This window comes from Zootermopsis nevadensis, unplaced genomic scaffold (genome assembly GCF_977971745.1).
Source record: "Zootermopsis nevadensis isolate Lab colony 2312 unplaced genomic scaffold, Znev_1.0 Znev_ptg000025l, whole genome shotgun sequence".
Taxonomy (NCBI): Eukaryota; Metazoa; Arthropoda; class Insecta; order Blattodea; family Termopsidae; genus Zootermopsis; species Zootermopsis nevadensis.
In genome coordinates, this window is record NW_028259157.1 from 3421815 (window position 1) to 3442247 (window position 20433).

The window sequence follows — 20433 nt, forward strand, 5'->3', positions numbered from 1 at the left end:
TAATTTGTTATGAATCAGTTTACGTACTGTTGATTTAAGATGTCTTACTGGCAGGTAAATACTGCCACTTGCATGTACGAGTAATAGCAGAGTTGAATATCTGTGGACAAGACAGCAGCAATTTTAGTTTATTTTAAAAGTAATGTTGGTATAACTGAAAAGGCTTACTAACGCAGAGAATATGATCTAATCTCTTCTTGCTGCGTGTTAAAGTTACGCCTTGAAATTCCTGCCTGTATTAAAGTAGAACTTTCACGTGTTAAAATTTTGCTTAAATTAATGTGGTCTGAAAGAAGAGGTTCCCTAAATAAATCGTGCCTACTTTTACGTAGTGTCTGTAAATAACACGTTTTGTCTCATCCATTTATCGTGGCTCACATTCCTCCACACGTCGCAAATCAGGACGGAATTAGTCAACATAGAAACATCCACGTAATAACAACACTAAATTTAGTTAAAAGAAAACTTTCAAAGCAAATGACCAGCAACGGAGCTAATCTTCTGCCGTCTTCAGTGCTAAACCTAAAATGCAGTAACAAGAGCCCTTAATCGATCACCTGACAATTTTTGTTTTAGGTATAAAGATCTGTTTATAATTTAGTATTCAGTTTTCGAATTAGAGCTTAAAATAGGCCATTGCCGTTCTTACATGTTCTTTTTCAGTCATTAATTTTTTTGATCTTGGACTGTTTAATGAGATTCTATCAGCTACGTAAGTTATGTACCGTCGATTAGTATAATGACTGGGAAGATTTTGTAAGGAATAGACAGACGCTGGGGTTCACCGAATATTAATTTTTGTTGTCCCGTTTTAAACTTCGCAATTGTTTTGATTTAAGACGGTGATAATTTGTTGCAACTTTGGATTCTATATAATATGTTTTTCTATTATGTTAAAGTAATGGGAAACATATCTTCAACGCGTGAAAGAGAAAACATACTTACATTAACTAATTCGAATTGTATAAATTGCATTTTATGGTGATTAAATCAAAGGATAGTGGAGGTGTAGGCCATGCAGCACGCATATTTAAGATGGGAAATGCATTTAACACAACCTGAAGGGAAGACATCAGATGGAAGATATAGGTGCTAGTTGTTAAGATAATATTAAAATGGATTCAGAGGAATAGCGCATGGGCGATATAACAAGTGTGTACAGAATGTTTGTTTGGAAGCCTGAAGGAAAGAGACCACTCTGAAAATCTACGTGATTCTCGCGAACAGCGAGAGTGAGCAGTACCGTCCTGAAAGAGGAAATGTGCATTATTTCTGACGCAGATAAGGATCGGTTGTGTCGAAGTAAACGAGAAGTGTTCAGCAGAATTCAGGACAAATTCACAATACAAATTAATTTATTCAATAATTTGCGTGGTCATGAAACTTGGTCTTTCAGTATAATGATCAGTGATTTGTAAGTACCTCGTACCATGTTTCATACAACTAGTTTCGAAGGGAATTAATTTTGTAACGTGAATAACATTTACTGTACCTATGGAAATAAACCACAGAATTGGAGTTCGGTCACTTTGTGTTGTGCGGTCTTCTCTGATAACAGAGACTGGGTAGAAAATCGATTTGTGAGGAGAATGAGATTGTTCCCTCCTTCTTTTTCCTGGTCACTCCATGTCTTCTTCTCCTTCTGTTGCCACATAAAGGGTTGTCTGCCAAGGTAAGCTGTCACGGGATTTTCGTTCCACAAGTTGGAGCCGTTTCCTTCGGCATTGTTCAATATTTGTCGCCACATTTTACGTTTGTAATCGTACTCACTTCTCTTGTACCACAAGAACGAGAAATAGAACACAAAATGGTAAGGTTGATTTCGTTGCAGGTAGGAAACTAAAGACGTGCGTTCCGGATACAAAATCACTTTCAGAACTGATTAACAGAAGTTAATTTTGTTGTTGCATCCAGTGGTGCAGGCATCCGTTCACAGTTCTTATGAACTGTCACATTGTGCTCTGTTATCGTCAATCTGAACCCCCCTAACAGAAATGTGCGCCGCTATTGTATGGAACAGTATCACACTGTACCAGGCGAGAAGCGAAACTGCTGTATGCAGTGGCGTACAGTCTTTTTCATAAACCGACTTGTTTACGACAACAGTAGCAAGAACATAAATGTATACTAACATATCACATTTATCCTACTAGTAGTATAGGATAATAAACGTTTTATGTCGTATAAAGATTTCCTGTCCTTATAAATTTGTTATATACGAGGCTGCTTGGAAGGGGCTTCGACCCCCAGTGATTGACTTTTTAACATATAATTGATATGTAAAAGGATTTTAGTCGTATAAATGTCTTAATTTCAACATTAAGGGAATATTGTAGGGCATTGTTTCCCAAAGTGTGGTGAGCGTACCGCCGCTGGTACGTGAAAGGATTTTGAGGGGTTCACGGCAAAAATATATCACTTAAAATTGTCTCGGATTTCTGTCCGTTGTCAGGTGAAGTCTAATACAAAGAAAAGAGCAAATTAATTGACAAGATAAAGTTGATCTTGTATCATAACCTTTCTCTAGTTTGCACTTAAATTTTAAACATAATGTGCTTTGACCGTTTGCGAATTAAATGATTCTGATGCAACCGATAAGGCAGAGATACTAGAAAGGGTACGTAAACGTTTCAAATTTGGTAAAGATTGTTGCAGAGGAATATCGATTCAGTGGGAAAGGTTTCTAAAGTCACTGATTGAATGTTACAAACTAGTATATTTCATGGGCCATATTTCCTTGATTTTAACCGTATGGCTCGAAGGAGTGCTTTAATAACTCGTGCAAATGCAAATATTTACAATTGAAATATAACAAAAATACATTTTGTAAAGGGGAATTTAACAATTTATAGCAACAACATAATTTGCATTTAATGTATGATGAGATATAAAACGTACGTATGATCTCGTGATTTATTACAGATAATGATATCTGCATAAATCAGTAACCAGAACACAAAATGCAATGTTACATGAGGGAACTTTTGAAATTTAAATAGACCCACTTACTTATTCTACATATCAGTCATTTCTTGCTAATGGGTTCTCTGTTTTCCTTTGACAGTTTGCTTATTATCTGTTGCGGACCTTCTCTAATCCAGTTTCGGTCCACAGGTTTAACCTATAAATACTAAATAGGAGTTAACAGAGCAAGTACACTTGTCGCAAGATATCTCCGAGCTTCGTTTGCCATTACAAATACACACGTTGTGGCCAGCCAACAGGTACGGGGAGCGAGGGGAAGCCATGGTGTCTGAGGCGTCCTGCTCCCCTCATACTCTTTCCATCTTCATTTCCCCACCGACTGTGACTTAGCTCAGGCTCCCAGATTTTTTGTGTCAAGTATAAGCTCAAGTGGCACCTCACTGGGCTTGTATTCTGGGGGGGGGGGGGGGGGATTGTGGGTAAATTACGGCCAAATTACTCGCTGAAGCTTGTCGTAATTTGGCCCAGTCTTTTTAGGAGGATGTTGGGATAGTATCGTAAGTTGTTCCAGGACTTTATTCTTAGTTTCCTCTTGTGCATAGCACACAGACCCAGACATCCTCTACTGTTGATAGAAGAGACTTAAATTGCCCAGGGATCAAGAACTAAGGTTATCGGATCAAGGACTACGAAGGATAGAGGAAGGCAAATGCTGCTTCAAATTGCTGTCATTTGTGTCGACATGTGTAGCTCAATAGAGACGAAAGGGACGTTTCATATAATTCAAATAACTTACATATTTAATAACAACAAATTTGGGTCATTGATTTCTCGTTTTATTTGTGGTAGGCGTCCATTTTCTGGTCTGACGTTTGAAAATGTTCTCAGAGAAGAACAATGGGAGAAAATATGAATTCCGTATTAAGTAGAATATGAAATACAGTATGCAGACGATGTGAAAAAAACGGAAATACAATATATCGGAACACAATAAAACAACACGATACGAGGCAGACAGACAGGATACGAAGCAAAATAATGAGAAAATTTACTTTGATCATGAAGTGACTGTGCAACGGAATTAATGGTTACTACAGGTACGGTTTCAGATATTAATATATCATATTCCTACATGAATATAGAACTGATTTATATGAATATAAACTTACGTCTCTAAAGATTGCGATTCATATAATCGCACTGCAATACACGTTCTTCCTTTGTTTCTTTCTTTGCTTTTTTCATCTGATTCTCTTTTACTTTTTTGTACCTTTTAAAATGTACAGGTACCACGAGAATTTATAGCAACTCTGAAAGTTTAAAGTAGCCAATAGCCGTCTAATTTCTTCCGTTTGTTTGCACGCCACTGAAACTCATATCATCGTTCCTACCTACAACAAAGTTACTGCCTTAGCTCAAATGAGCTACATAAAATTTCCGGTGGCTAATTTATCGGCCTGTCTCAAATTTACGCCTGTGTTTTGTGCTCATAATGTGCAGTGAATCCGAGATTTAATCAATACATTCCGTTCTGTGATAAAAGTCTTTTAAAAACAACTGCAATTCAACCTTACTCCCGTTTATTCAACGGGTAGCTGAGTCAACGTACAATATTTGTTTACGTCATTAATATTAAATTTGTACGCACGAAGAATCGATGATTAGGTGACAGAGAACTGACTGAATACATTTTAATTATTCCAGCTAATTAGAAATATTAGAGCCAGAGTGACCTTGTTAGTGTCTTACCTACTGAGCAACTGTAGACGTTGATCTTGATGCCGTGGGAACCTGCAGGTAGATATCAAAGTTTCAGACAAACATACTGTTTCCATCTGCAGGGTACTTTGATATATACCTAAACGTCCACACGGCGTTACAGCCCAGAAGGCCAACATCAACATATTCATCACCGTGATAACATTAAATCTCACATGGCTAGATAATCAAATGACCCCCCACGCCCTCTATACGCCATAAAGCCACCGCGCTTAGACATAGTGGTATTTATACCTTCAATATTAAGTGCTGATATAAATTGACCGAGGTTACGTTCGTCCCTGGGTAACCGTACGCCTATGAAACTTTTATCGTGAAAATAAAACTTCAGCTTTTGGGGATGACCGGCGTCGAATGACGAAAATTATCAAATTTTTCGACACATAATGCATTTGCCATCTTCAGGGTGAAAGTGTTGGTTGTGCATTTCTTGAGAGTCTTATATAAGCAACTGTAAAAGATTGCAACTGGAATGTTTGCCGAAACGTTGGATAACTTTCAACATTTGACGCGGCTTATTCCACAAGCCGAAGTTTCCCACTGGAACCCAGTGGAAAAAATCCAAGGGCAAGATTTATTCGTGTACCCTGAACCGTGGCGAATCGGTAGCAAACAAGTGTAAAATTCACAACGAAATCCACTTTCACTTTTTGATAAGCAAATGTACCTTCGCACGTCTGGGAAATATTTTGAATTGGTAATTCTTTGTGTAAACAAAGCGACCTGCGTGTTTGTATAAACCGTGTCATAGTTCCAGCATTTCAACTTCTGTGACTTGGAAAATAAAAGGAAAGAAATGTATACGCACAAAATCGGTGTATAGACATTTGGAGGGGCTAGAACGACCACGCAGGGCAGAAAGCTTTCTCGGAAACATAATTCAATAAGGTCTGCTACGGTTGTAAGCTCCAAGGACCCTCATGGATAAATATTTCTCTGTTTTTTGTATTTCATTCCTTCCATCTCTTTATTTCCTTGTTTCTGAACTTCACTTGTTTGTTAATGTATGCAAACAAAGAAACAAATAAGTTCATTCATTAACAGTTTCTTCTGTTTGAAGACACTGTATCCTTTGATTCTTTGTATGTCTGTCGCTCTACGCAGCTGAGTAACAGAACAATGAAATACATTCATATAACGACGTCTAGGCTGGAATATTATGTTATTAATATGCTGAGATCTGTAAGCATAAGGCGGTCCATATAAAAGTGAAAATCAGCAGACTCCACAATGACCGCATTGGATCTCAGAAGAGGCACTTGCATGTTACTCGTACAATGCCTGGCCTTAAGACTGAACCTCATTGAAATTACCGAACCTGCAGTTTCAATTATGTTAACTTGTTGGTGGCTCAGGGGTGTCATCATCAATTAACTCATTTTCGGACTAATTAGCTGTCTGGTTTATTGACGTAAGACCCAGCATTGCGCATTTAGGTTATGTTAGATTAGGTTAGGTATTACCTTCTTTCCTTCACTTTTAATTACAGTCCGTGCTAATTATTTCTTCAGTGTTTCCATTCTCTAGCTCTGTGCTGACTGCAGGGATACAAAAAAATGATGGCTCACTTCCTTACTGTGCGGAGTGTATATTATGAAAATCCTATCAGCTTACGTCACTTGGTAATAGCATTAGTTCCTGAAGCCGCCACTGGCATTCCTTCATCATACACGTAGTATCTGAGGTGCATGATTTTAATCCCTCTCGTGTTCATATGTTTTCCTGGGCCCTTTGTTTTCAAACACTCGTACTTTGTGTTCTCTCAAGGTATGAAACTGCGTTGTAACAAACTGGGAAAACTAATGTAATATACCGGTTTGCATATATATTTTGGTCTTTTCTCAGTTGTATGATATCAAAGCTTTTATGGCGACTGACATTTATCAAATCTTCCCGGACTATCAGCCACATCAACTATTTTAAAAATCGACGTTTCAGGAACCAGTTCTATCCCCGTCATCAGGATTTTACCGATCAGATCGTATTTTTTGGTACTGTATTGATTAACGGTTACGTCAATCAATGGAGCTGGTCCCTGAAACATCGATTTTTAACAAATTGGCACTTTTATCGTTTATTCCTTACCCTCAAATAGAAAGTACAGTTTTCTTACAAAACCCTCCCAATTAATTTTTGACAGTCGTTTCACCATTCAGTGTTGTATATCCAATACCAACTAAAACGCGTATTACTAAGAATCAGTAATGAGTCGTGTACAGAGAGCAAAAGATGAAACTCATCCAGAATACCAGGGTATTACCCAGTATTCGATGACGTTATTTTCCACATCGAATCATGCTTGGTACACACATTGTAGATCGTGAAAAGTTGAATTCCTTTTCTGCGGTTTCAAGTGAGACGTGGATTTTTTTTATTTAGAAGAAATGTGTGTTTTCGTGACGTGTAATGTGTGATGTATGCTGACAGGTATACAAGTCGGGATATTTAGCCTCCAGCGTCTCCTAAGCGTCGCGCATAATGCAGGGAAACAAGAGACGTTCTTTCTCGAAATAATGATCGAAAACTGCTTGCTGCCACAGTTTTCAAACTTTTGTTACTGCCTGTGACATTTTTTCTAATAATCTAAAGACTTACTCTAATTTTACGTTTTTTTTAATATGGCTGTCTTCTGGGTTGTTGGATTACCGACGTTTCAGAGGTGTTAGCGGCGATCATAGCCCGGTTGTGTCCAAGATCCGTTTATTTTGGTGTGTTTGACGTTGACTTGCCAGTAGACGTTTCGGTTTCGTAAACTTATGAACCTTCCTTTGTATTAGACGTCTTTATTCATATGTTTCTTGCTTGTATTTATCATTACCAGTTATCATATTACCCTGTCAACATCGTCCAGTGTTCATAAAAGTCACTCGCTGTATATGACATCTGTAGCTGTTATAGCGTCGAAAGCAACCAGAAACCAACCATCACACCATTTATAATGATTTACACGTTCAATTTGATGCTTGGTAATCTGTGTAGATGACATGCCGCGTCGTTAAATCACCTACATCGGCCAAAGAGATCTTCTCTGTTTTCCTCGTAGTATAGTTCTTAAAATTGTGCAGGTGTTCCACTGTTGTACACTTGCTTTTGTATTCCTTTATTATATTTGTCACTCAAGTTGGTCAAACTTCCTTCTCGCTTCTCACCAACTGCTTTAGCTGCTCATTATTATATGTCACATGTTGCTACTGATCTGCTTTTGAAACGCACATCACAACATTTATAATACTGTACTATTAGAAAATTGTTATCCAAGTACAAACTTGGGATCTAAATCAATTATTAGTTATATTGAACATAGTTCGCTATTCTGTCTTAACAGACTTATTAAGTCATTTGTTTACAAGCAAAATAATCGAGCTAACTAAAGTAACTTAACTCAGCTATTTTATCGGACTAAAACTAACTTAAGTGTACAAACTTGGATCTTGACCAAGTCTGAGGCTCATCTTCAAGGGGTCATTTTTTCCCCTTTTTTGCTTGATGACGAAAAGAGGATCCAGCTTTCGAAACGTTGAAATTTTATGATTTTATAATTTTAACAGTGCACAGACGCCAAAGAACAGTTTACACATTATAACGCACCATTCTCATTAACCTTAAGACTTCGATTATAAATTAAATTTTTTTAAATTTTATAACGTCACAGTCCTTTTACGTGTTACAATTCTAAAAAAGTAAATTGGAAATAACAAGAAAGGGACTACGAAGCGAATTGAAAATCCTTGTGAATTCATTTAAGTTGAATTTGTAAGGAAAAACTGTTTTTTTACAAACACGTGAGCGATATTAAATACTGTTTTTAAGAATGTTACAAGTAACATACTAATAGTGAATGTTTTAATTAATTAAAACATGGAAATGATTTTAAGCACGCTTCAGAATTTGCAAAGGGAGCATAAAACGGTATATTGAATATTTATTATGGTGTATTATTAGGGGTTCACTTTGCAGAGGCTGCAAACCATCTCTTAAGTGTTTAGTTTCTAGAGTCGGGCGCGAATTTGGGTTTTCAGTTGCAGATTTGAAAGAGAAGTTGATCGATAAGGAACTGGGGCCAAATGGTAGCACTTGACGTTTCCGAGCTGGCTGTACTTTATACACGAGAGTACAGTTGCCCCATGGATGTTTGGTCCATTGGTCCATCCACTCACCCAATGTAGCGTAGTGCAATAACGAAACAGTTGGCTTTGGCGGGACAACAAAATGAACGACTGCTCTACAGCCACTGCACATACTAGAAACGTGCCTGCAGGCACCCCCTCCCCACACCCGAAGAACAATGTTGTGTTCAACTTCATACAACACAACGCAGCAACACGTACCATCACTTCACAAACAACATTGCTACCACAGAATTTATTGTACAGATGCTGTGACGGTGTCAGGAATCACCGATTACAATTTCAGCATGAGCGGCTTGAGAAATACATTTTCATAGGAAAGCCTGAAGAGAAGTGACCACTAGGAAGACCTAGGAGTAAATGGGAAGATCATGTATGAAGGATTTGAGGTTTTCAAGGCGGTGAATCTGGAGATGACTGTCTCCTGTGCTCACTTATTGCTCTGATGATGGAGGCAGCAGGGACATATGAAACGTCGGTAAACTTCTACTGGACCACACGGCGCAGAAACTCAGTAGACAGCCGTCTTAAGATAATATTAAATGGAGCTTAGGGATATGTGTATGGAGAGTGTGGACTGGATTAATTTGGTGATATTTTAGGTTATCGCGGAGTTGAGTATGAATTTGGTTGTCTTCTGGGTTGTTGCGTTGTATAGTCTGGTAAAAGTTCACCGACGTTTCACATATGCTTGCTACTTGTTTATTAGGACGCTGAGTATCGTGTAACAATCCAGAAGACAGCCATCTGGATTCATCTGGCTTAGGATAGGTAGGCTGTCATGAACCTTTTGATTCCATACAAGACGGAAATATTTTGATTAACTGGGCTTCTCACGATGGAGAATCTGCTCCACGGAGTGTGTTTCAGACGCTAACTCTCTTTAGAGTCTACTATGCCATCTATCGGAGAGATCAAATCACTTCATTTATACTAAATTCCACACGCAGTAAATGAATCATTACCATTACGAAATCCATCCATTATATTTTGTTGCCTTTATAAATTGAAAATTTGCAAGCGAAACGTATTTCAGTCTCCCGTGCGACGATTGTTCGCCCAAAAACTTGTAAAAAAAATGCAAGAATGATTTTAGAAGCCTAACGTTTCTTTGGGATATCGCATGAGTGGCAGCAAACGCCTCTGAAACGTCGGTAAACGTCTGCCAGATTACACTGCGCATGATCTTAGATCTTCTTCATATTCTGCATGAGAACCTGAAATATAAGCTAGCATTACAGTAATTCCGACAGCGCTTAGTCGAACTTTACCTTTGTTGCGTTCGTTATTTTTCTGACAGTTTTCTAGGCGAAACTTGTGGTCAATAAATTTTAGTTTTTCTTTTGAATGCCGATTAGCTTGTCCGTGTTTCATATAACATCGTTTTCTTACTTGTCGAGAAATGTGTTCACTGTAGTTATAATTCACGGGTTTTTCCTCTCTCCACTCGCCTGTCATTTTTTAAAGCTATCTGTTTATTCTACAAACGTAACGTTGAGGTAGGCCGCAATATGTGTCAGAACTAACCTGCGCTTACTGTAAAGTAACCCAGTTTATTTTGTTTCGAAATGTATTTTAAATGTTATAACGACTAAAGTACTTCGTTGAAACAACAACGTATCACGCTATTTGTGTCTGCAATAGAAGGACGTTATTTATAAGAAGGAAATGCACTATTTTCCATTCACAAATTTATGTAAAACTGGGGCATGTTTAGGTTCTGCATAATCCAAACAGCGGTAGATGAATTATATATACACATCAAGTTGCTACAGATTGAATGTTGCAACATTCACAAGTAGCAGTGCATTCAAATAATATTGTTGTGATGTTATTGCTTAAATTCTGTTGTATGGTATTTATTTTTTGTATATGTCCACGGAATATACGTGATTAATGTGAATTTCGAGTTTTAGTTTAACCGCTAGCTCAGAAAAGAATCAAATTTGAAATTTGTTTCATCGTGCCCTGGTCTCCCCTACAATTATAAGTTATAAAGTATTTTAAAATGTTCAACTTGTGAATATCTCGAGCGACAGAGTAAAGCAAGTTACGTTGATGAAAAACTAAAGAATTAATTTAAGAAATAAATGTCTGTAGTTCACATTTATTATTGTCTCTAATTTTCCAAATCACAAAGGATAGCGAAAACTAGAACATACATGCATATATTTAATCAACGCAGGAGGCACATGGTTGTTAAACATGGTATCTTAATTCAATAGAAGAACGTAAATTGCAGCTCCCCAAAAACTAATTGGAAACAAAAACTTGTGGGTCAAATGAAGATAATTCTTTAAAGCTGAAGTTTGGATAATATTTAATAATTCAGTCCGTACCACAAAGACAACACAAAACTTATCAATTACAAATATCGTCTGATTGACGCTGTTTAAGCATGTGATCTCTGTTTACAGTGAGACTCATACAAAACCCACAAATACAAAACTAAGAGATAGTGGTAACTGTTGAAGTAGGTGGTGCGAATACTTACCGCTAGGCTTTAAGGATTAAATAATCGGAGAAGGAAGGATTTAATCCAAATATAAATCATGCTTCGTAGAACAACTCTTCAGTCATTTTGTCGCAGATTCTGTTGAGCTTTCTCTCGCTTGCCTCACACTGCCGGCCTTATTTCATCACACCTCCCCCCCCCCCCCCCCCACCACTACCATCACCTACACATACATGTCATTAATCGCAATTAGCCACGAAGCACTAATCAGATTCGTTCCGATTGCCCGTTAGTTCGTGTGGGTTTCGTACCGGAAATTTGGCTGCGTTACCTGCTAGCTCAGCTGTTCTTCCCATCATTGACGACGCCTGAAACTTTCGGTAATTAATTAACGTCATTAAGCAACACACCACTTATTATCATTCTCATGTGTGGGAAAGCTACATAAATGAGCTAATTCATTATGAATCTGAGTGTGTACAAGATCTCAAAAATCAACCGTTAAATTAGCAGTTCATAACGTTTGAAATACTTTTATAAAATCCGAAGTTCATAAATGTTCAGAAAAGCATATAATTGAATCGTGTCCTGAGATAGTTCAGTCCATTTTGTATCTTCACCATCCAAACTACCTGCATGCCCCCCCCAACTGGTCTCGTCTTTCGAGATTAATAAAAATGTACACAAATTTATTTTACGTCTCTGTGTATGTGCTTAATGGCTCGTTCTTCATGTTTCACCCAGCTTACGTGACCTAGATTTGTTTATCTTAACATTAAATTATTAGTGTGTATGACCGTATCAATCATTAATTACGTGAATATTTTTCCGTATATATTTTTTAATTATTTTTTTTATTATCGTCAGCAAGTCGCAGTAGAAACATTATGGTTGTTCTGTAATGACGCTGTAGGCTTTAAATTTTAAGATTGAAAATGCTTAACTTACTGGTGTTTGCATTTAAACTTCTCTCATTCTCGCCGTTGATGAACTTCGGCCGTTATAATAAATAGCACTCGATGTGGGTTGGGTTCGATGATCAACTTGACTATGGAGGCAGCAAGAACCTCTGAAACGTCTATAAACTTTACCAGACAACCTAGGAGACAGCCATCTTCAACTTAAATGTACTTCCTGTTTTAAATTCAGAAATTATATATTTTTTTTAATTTTCTAAATCATCACTCATATCCACTCTATTTTAGTTTCTCTACAAATGGCATTTCTTCTTCAAAATTAACCAGATTTTCTTGTGGGCCCGATTCTTTCCTATTACCGCGTATATCATTTGATGTTAATTTTCTTCCCCTAGTTTAAGTTCACGTTGCTCCCTTCTGGTGTATACAAACAAACCAACCAGCTAGATTCCGTCCTGTTCTGTACTGAGTACCCTAATAAGACTTCATGAAATGCTTCAGTAAATGTGCAAAGTTTCGAGGAGGGATAGAATGGCAGTGCTGACTCAGTTTGATAAAGGAATGGATCGATCCAGACCATTGTTTAGAGTGACAATGGAAAGGACGCAGCAATTGTGGATATGACTGTTGGTTGATAATATGGATCAACTTGGCTCACAAATCGATTGGAAGGATCACAATAGAGAACGCTAGATGGAAACTACGAAGTCTTACCTCTTGCTTCCAACCAATTCTATCGAAAGCCCATGGAGATTAATGGACTCGATGGTAAGGGGATGGTGGAAGTCGGTGTGCGGGGGGGAGAGTTCTTTGGCACTGCAAGGGAGCTGTTCAGTTATCACCCGGTCTTTGTGGGTGTACTCACCCCATCACTCTGTCACGTGCACAGTTACCCTGTTCCAGCGTGTACCTGGGGACCTCCAATATGGACAAAAAGTTCTTCATTGTTCCATCCAGCAAGGGAACAAAACGAGAGCTAATGGTGGCAATGATTCGCCGTGTTCCAAGATTGTCAGTTAGCTGGCTGTGTCTTGTCATGCCGGACGTTAACGTCTGATCACACGCTACGCCATTCACCACGTTAAAGAGGACTAGCGAATTGAAACTGCGCAAAAATTTATTTTAATATGATAAATGTAATATTTTCACAGCTCTAATTTTGATTCGAATTGAATTAATTGTCATTGAATTTTTGAATAGTGCCTCTGAAACGTTAGTTCGTTTATACCAGGCTACGCGACGCAACAGCACAGAGAACTACCATCTTCGAGACGACAATCATAATTGTCGTCTCGAAGATGGTAAAAGTAAAGTAAAGTTTGTCCCACTATACGCCATGTAGGCGTTTGGGGTGAGTGGAGGTATAGCTCCTCTCTTCCTTGACCTCGGCACTAGATGGGGGTGAGTGGTCAGCATCACGCCCCGGCCGGCTTTACCCCCTGGAAAGGACCCCGGTACCCATTGTAGAGGAGGCTGGGTGGGCCCCAGAGCCGGTCTTGACGCAGAGGCTAGAGGAAAAATCCTCTGCCCCCGTCGGGGATCGAACCTCGGTCGTCCAACCCGTAGCTAGTCACTATACTGACTGAGCTATCCTAACTCATTCTCGAAGATGGTAATAATTATTAAATTAGAAAGCAACAAGTTTTCCGGCATTTTTTTCGGTACACGTTACGCTTATACGTCTATATCTTTGGTGAAAGGAGAAGATGCAGATTGAAAGAAATGGGAAACAGTCAAACGTGCAGTAGATCCACATCACAAATCCCACAGGAATGGGCGGGTAGTGAGCTCTTGTTCCTGGTCTCCTAGCTGCAGAGAACATCCGACTAGGCTCCATATTCTCATGTTTTGACATCACTAAAGACATGCTCTTATGTTTGTATTTTCGTTTCAGTCAGATTTTTGTCATTGGTTTACTTGCACGATGTTTGGGGTTATTGTGTGACCATCCTTTGTTAAACAAGAAATGGGCGGTCCAGAGAGGCATATGAGTGTTATGTCAGCAAAACTGACTTTACAATCATTGCGCGAGTATGTTAGAATTTGAACAAGCGTTTTTGGGTGTAAAACGAAGTCGGTGAGTAAGTCGGTTACTAAGGCATTGACTGTCTGCATGCTGGACGACCTGAGTTCGATTCTCAGCAAGAGTAGTGCTTTCCTGTTTGCCAGTCGCCCAAACCAACTCTGGTGGCGACATGGCTTCCTGTCTAACAGCGAGGAATTTCGTCATATGAAGACATCCTCTTCTGCTACTGCTATTAGGGAAGTTCAATCAAATTTACGATTTGTTAGACATGTAGCACTGATGGTAGATATGAGAAACGCTTACGGAAATATACTTACGGCAATTTCATGTAAATTAAACGTTTTGAAGGCCGAGGCGGAAATAAGACAGTAATGTTTAATCAGATCTCAGAGAGATGGTTTTCCGTAATGTTGATTAAAAGGCCTTAATTCAGAGGTGGGGTTTTCTGTTACTTATATTGAAATTTCAGGTCATAATCCAAGAAATTTAATCAATTTATGAGCGTGTGAAAGCAAGATAGGAATATATCATACATGTCACAGAAGGGTGACAGGTCCTTCAGTTGTTATACATGATTGCACACACACACACATTATTTGCATATCTCGGACGCCACGCTCAAGTGGTTATCAGTCTTCTGAGATGTTGCGTCGTGTAGTCTGGTAGACGTTTACCGATGTTTCGGAAGTGGTAAATATCCCAGAAGTCACTTGATACTCGCCACCGTATGAACCTGAAATCGCACCAGGTATTTCGTATTCGGGAGGTTCTTGATTTGAATCTTGGCTCGCAGCCTATCCTAAGACTTTTCGTTGTTTTCCTCAGTCTTTCCTGGCAGATTTTAAGATACTGTATCTTAAAATTAGTCATGATCACTTATTTCCAAATCCTTTCTTTTCATAATTGAAACAATATTCTTATTTTTCTACATCTTTTATAATACACGCAGTTTAAGAATCTTCGTTATATATGAAAGATTAAGTTGCTTTTATCTACATTGGAAGTAGAATACATACACACTCGCTCACATAGGTAGGTTATAGGCCTACGTACAGTACATATCGTGTATACGTTAATTACACAAACGCACTGGAGAATGAGACTGTAGTTGAAATGCAGTCGCAGCCGCGTTTGGGTTTCCAGGGCCCTAGTTGTCGATAATTTCTGTGTTCGTTTGGGACTAACCGTGTGCCATGATTTCGTAATTTCGTTAGAAGGGGCAGGGCGTATCGCAGGGGATGTAATGTTGAATGCCAGATTAATAAATTCATTTGGGAAAAGTTTATTTCGTTCTACAAGAAAACACAATGTAGTTTGAACCAAGTCTCTTGTGTTTTATCTAGAACATTGCAGTAACTGCCCATTGGTGTGAATTCTTAACCATTTGGAAGCTGAAGCTTGTCTAAATGTCGTCTAATAAACCAGTCGTTACCGCAAAGGAAACGCAAACTGTACCATTACTTGTTATTGCAATTTAAAGAAATAATTCGCTAAAAATTCTCTGTAATTTGTCACTGAATACACTAATATATGCTTATAGCGGAAAGGAAGAACATTTGTCCGTTTCAGACAGCTTTCCGTTTGCTAAAATACTGTGATAAAATCGAGAAGGATGAGTTCGGTGAGATATGTAGCACACATAGGGAAGATAAGAAATGCGTCCGGGATTTTAGTCGGAAACCTGTAGGAAATATACGACTTTGAAGACCTATCGATAAGTAATTTTAGAATAAATTTTTAAGAAATAAGATGTGAGGTTGTAAATTGAATTAATGTAATTCAGTGCGGGGTCAGTGGTAGACTTTGGGGGAATAAACCTTTGGGACTCATAAAAATGGAGAATCGTTTTACTAGTTAAATGACTGTCAGTTTGTGAAGAATGATTCTGCTGTATGGAATTAATTCCATAAAACATGACATGCAATACACAACCATTGTGTGTTTATAATCCAAGTGAAAACCGAACGTTCGTACACTGTTACTGCACTAAGCTACATTTTCAGTGTCTTTACTTCCTGTTTTTGTAATGCTTCTTTTTGTCTTTAGTCCATTATTTTACGAGTATTCTGCGCATGTTTTGCCAACGGTTGCGTTTAATTCTTTCCCATTTGCGACAGAAATGTAGGCCCACCTTCTGGAGACAAATTCCGGGAAGCGAAGTACTGAACGGGCTTTTATGCGCGGAAGACAATAAATATTCATGCATTCTATTTTCCGTCAAATCCCTGCTCCCCATATGGCATAACGTTTATACCGAGTTTGAGGAGGAGAATCTATAAATTACCTGAAGACTTGTTCGGCGTGAGATGGCGTCCTGGATTTATAGTGGGCTCATTGATAACAAATTGATACCGGATGCTTTGTCGGAACACTTCGTACCCTGTAGGATTTGAGGTTTTCAAGGTGGTGAGTTTGAAGACAGCCATCTTTGTACCACGGGCCAACCGTGTTGACATATTTCTTGTGTAAAATTTTCGTTTTTGGAGAAGAACAGCGACGAATGTTGAAATTTAACCAGAATTTACAGTTGTCATCTTTAGAGCGAATATGTTGGCTTGTGTTTTTGGAAGCCTTATATAGAGCAGGCAGTAGGCGGCGAGTGAGATAAGACGGATTTTATTGGGACAGCGGGCTGATATCCAATTGGCGATAATGAAGAAAAGAGGAGATGAAAAGTTTCTTTTAAGGGCACGTGGTGAGGAGAAGGGGTTACAAAAGAAGAAGAAGAAGAAGAAGAAGACTATGATAACCAAAACGTTGGATAACTTTCAACATTCGACGCGGCTCATCCTTGAATTTCGAAGTTTTATATTTAACTCCAGCCTCGAAAACGCAAAGATAGAGGTTTTTCGTGGTTTCCGTTTATCCTTTCAGGCAAATGATGTGATAATCTCTTAAAGTAGGGAAATATCGGCTTCTGAAAGTCCTCTCTAAAACATCATTCACAATCAACCCGTCATTTGACAATACATAACATATGCATTTGACAAAGAAACAAATAATCAATCACTTACTTTAATTATTTAAAAGACACGAGTTGAGTTCTGCCTTCTGGAGGTTTTGTGGGCTGCATAAATAGAAGGACGAGATTAGATCTCGTAGACCCAAGCCAAAGAAACGTAGTTCGTAAGTTTCCTTTATTTGAATCTCAACTTTAGAGTATATTTATCATCATTATTAGGGAAGAAAGGTTAAAAGGGATATTTAGGAAATGACATAAGAGGAAAATTAGAATATGTGCTTGTCTAATACTAATTTCTTGTATCTTTAAATACAGATACATTGAATGAGCGAGATATGTAATACGCATGTGTGAAACAAGAAACGCTTGTAGTAATGTGTATGGAGAATGAGAGTACTCGAGAGATTTGGTGTGCATGGGAGGATAAATTAAAATAGATTTTTGAGAAATGTCTTAAAAAAATACTGAGTAGACATAAGTACGTGTAAAAGTGGCGGAATTTTGAAAACACAGTGATTGGTATTCGAGTTTCATAAAACATTAAATGTCTTGACCGACTGCATAAGTTTCATATTATTAGGAAGTCTCTGTGGCCCATAGTGGAGTTGGTTACGCGTTCTGTCTGCCATAAATTTTATCCAAATGAAATATCGAATAGCAGGCAGACTGCGATGCGGAAATTCGCACGTCGTAAGAAGAAAACCGGGATCAAGAGACTTGCTGATTTTGTTTTCGAAATAAATGTGGGAACACGAAGTTGGTCCACGGTTTGCTTCACAGTCAGGATTGATTGACGTTTGAGCTAATGACGCAGTTTATTTTGTGCCATTTATTCATGGCTAGCCACGAGAAAATAAGATCTGTTTTAGACCGAAAACCGATCTCTGGGGGCGAGGGGAAAGTAGTAAGGAGCTAAAAATTGTGGAGTACAGATGTTTTCCAAATGTGTTTGTTTGTATTTAAGCGCTTAAGTGATCTTCTTGTTCATTGCGCATACAAATCTCTTTTGCAAACCTAATCACACAGCACAGATTCGGTAATGTTTTTGTATTTTGTTAAATATTTAGCAACTCAGAAAAGTTTTAAGTTAATATATAATTTGAAGCTTTCTCGGCGGCTTAAAATTTTTTTATTTTGTTTTAAGTTGGTGCTGAAGTTAAACGGCGCTACGACCCGGAAGACAGCCATATTTAACTAAAGAATTGTGAAAATCTCGGATCTTACTAAATACTTATTTTGTATATATAAACTGTGTAATAATGAATAGTTTGCTGACACTAACATTTGTACACATAATTGATCCTCTATTTAATATGGAGGCAGAACCTAACCGAACTCCCACAAGAAAATCAGAGGATGTCAAGAGTTATTTGCAAACTCGGAACATGGTTAGGCACTGGTGGGACAACCTGTCGGAGCAGTCTGTAACTAGACACACTGCTGATCCTGTGGGGTTCTCTTGAAACAAATGGCTCCGATATTTCGAATGTTAATAGCTTGTTTGGGCGTGTAATTGGGGCCTGAAATGGCTGTATCAACTTGATGAACGATGTTGACCTCAACTGTTTCCTAGGGTCACGTGAAGCATGTGGAGAGGTGTGGGTTTTAAATACGGTTTTGGGATGAGGGAGTAATTAGTACAGTACCAGATATTTTGTGTATTGGGATGCTAAAGTTACATTTGGTGTATGAATTCACCAGAAGTGTGAAATTTGTGGCTATAGCTGAATAATGTTTGCTGTAATTGTTGAGGCTGTATGAATACTGACGTTAAATATTGTGTCCACTCCCATTTATTGTGGCTGGATTTGGCTTAGCACACATCTATAAACTGTATTTCACGTTATGTCAGTTTTTGATTTTAAAATATGAACATATTGCTCGGTATATACATCTGAGGCCAACTGGAATTTCAAATAAAATGACCCACTTACAAAATGAAACATCTAGCAGTATTCAATTTTTTAATGAAATTCTACTTTTATTTATAGCACTTAACAGAACAGTTCAGAATTTTAAAGGCGCTAAAATTATAATCAGTTACATGTTTCTTCTCACGTCGGTTATTATGGTCCTAGTGGCAGAACGTGCTTTTTATAGTCGCTCCTACCTTAAGTCACCTCAGCCGAGTCACTGATTAACTTAATTTGTCGCAGCATAACTATTATTGATGTCACATCAGGAGTTGCAGTGACTTTGTTAGAATCGTATCTGATTTTAGAAGGATATCGGCCCCCTGTTGTCGAGAACGAACACTTTTCTTTTTCAGGTCAAAGTTACAGTGAGGCAACTACTAACATGTGTTTCAGATTGAAAAAATTAAGTGATTTCAGTTCAATAATGTGAAACGATCTCCATTTGTTTTAATATAAGTAGACATCACACAATCATAAAGTGGGAGATTAAGTTTGAGTAACTGAATTTTGTCTGTTAAGTTATAGGCTTAATAGTAAGCAAGTTCTTAGATAAATTCACGAACGTGCTCTCCTGTTATATACATTTCGAGGTATGTTGTTAATAACACATTTGGGTAATTTATGTTTATAATCCAACAAAAGGAAATGTAATTTAGCTCATGGATTATAATGCTAGTGTCCTGCAGATGATCATACGATCGAATCCAGTTGCTATTATATTTTGTTATTGCTTTGAAGAGCAGGAATAATTATGTTGCAAATTGTTGTTATTGTTATTTTATTTTGGGGGACAGCGTTTTGGTCAGTGGAATTTTTTTTAATGTTAAATTTGTCTGATACGTATAGTTTTGCACTGTCTCCATGTTCGTAATTGTTTGCTCACGAGTAAGTTATAAAAAGAATTTCATACAAAATTTTCAAGTATACGTATGATCAATTGGTTCAACTGGCTGAAAGTTGAGACATCTAGACAAACACAGAGATCGTGGTGATCTCTTAAGCCCTTTATTTCTTTTCCTTGACGAATGAAATTTGGCTAAGATGTTCATTTAGTATGAGTAGGGGAGAAATTAAATCATGCTAGGCTTCATAAAGTAAATATTTTCCCAATTACACACAGAAATTTAATGTCGTTATATGTCTTAGTACTGCAGGCATTCTTGTCAACATACGATATTTCATTAAAGTTTAGTAGACAGGTTCTACCTTAAAAATGTTTTAGGAAGCCTGCAGGTATTCGGTTATTGTCATCCGATGTGCTGTAATTCTTCTGTTGTTTATTTGGCGTTTAATAAGAAACCTTAAGTCAGACATAGCTGATATTGA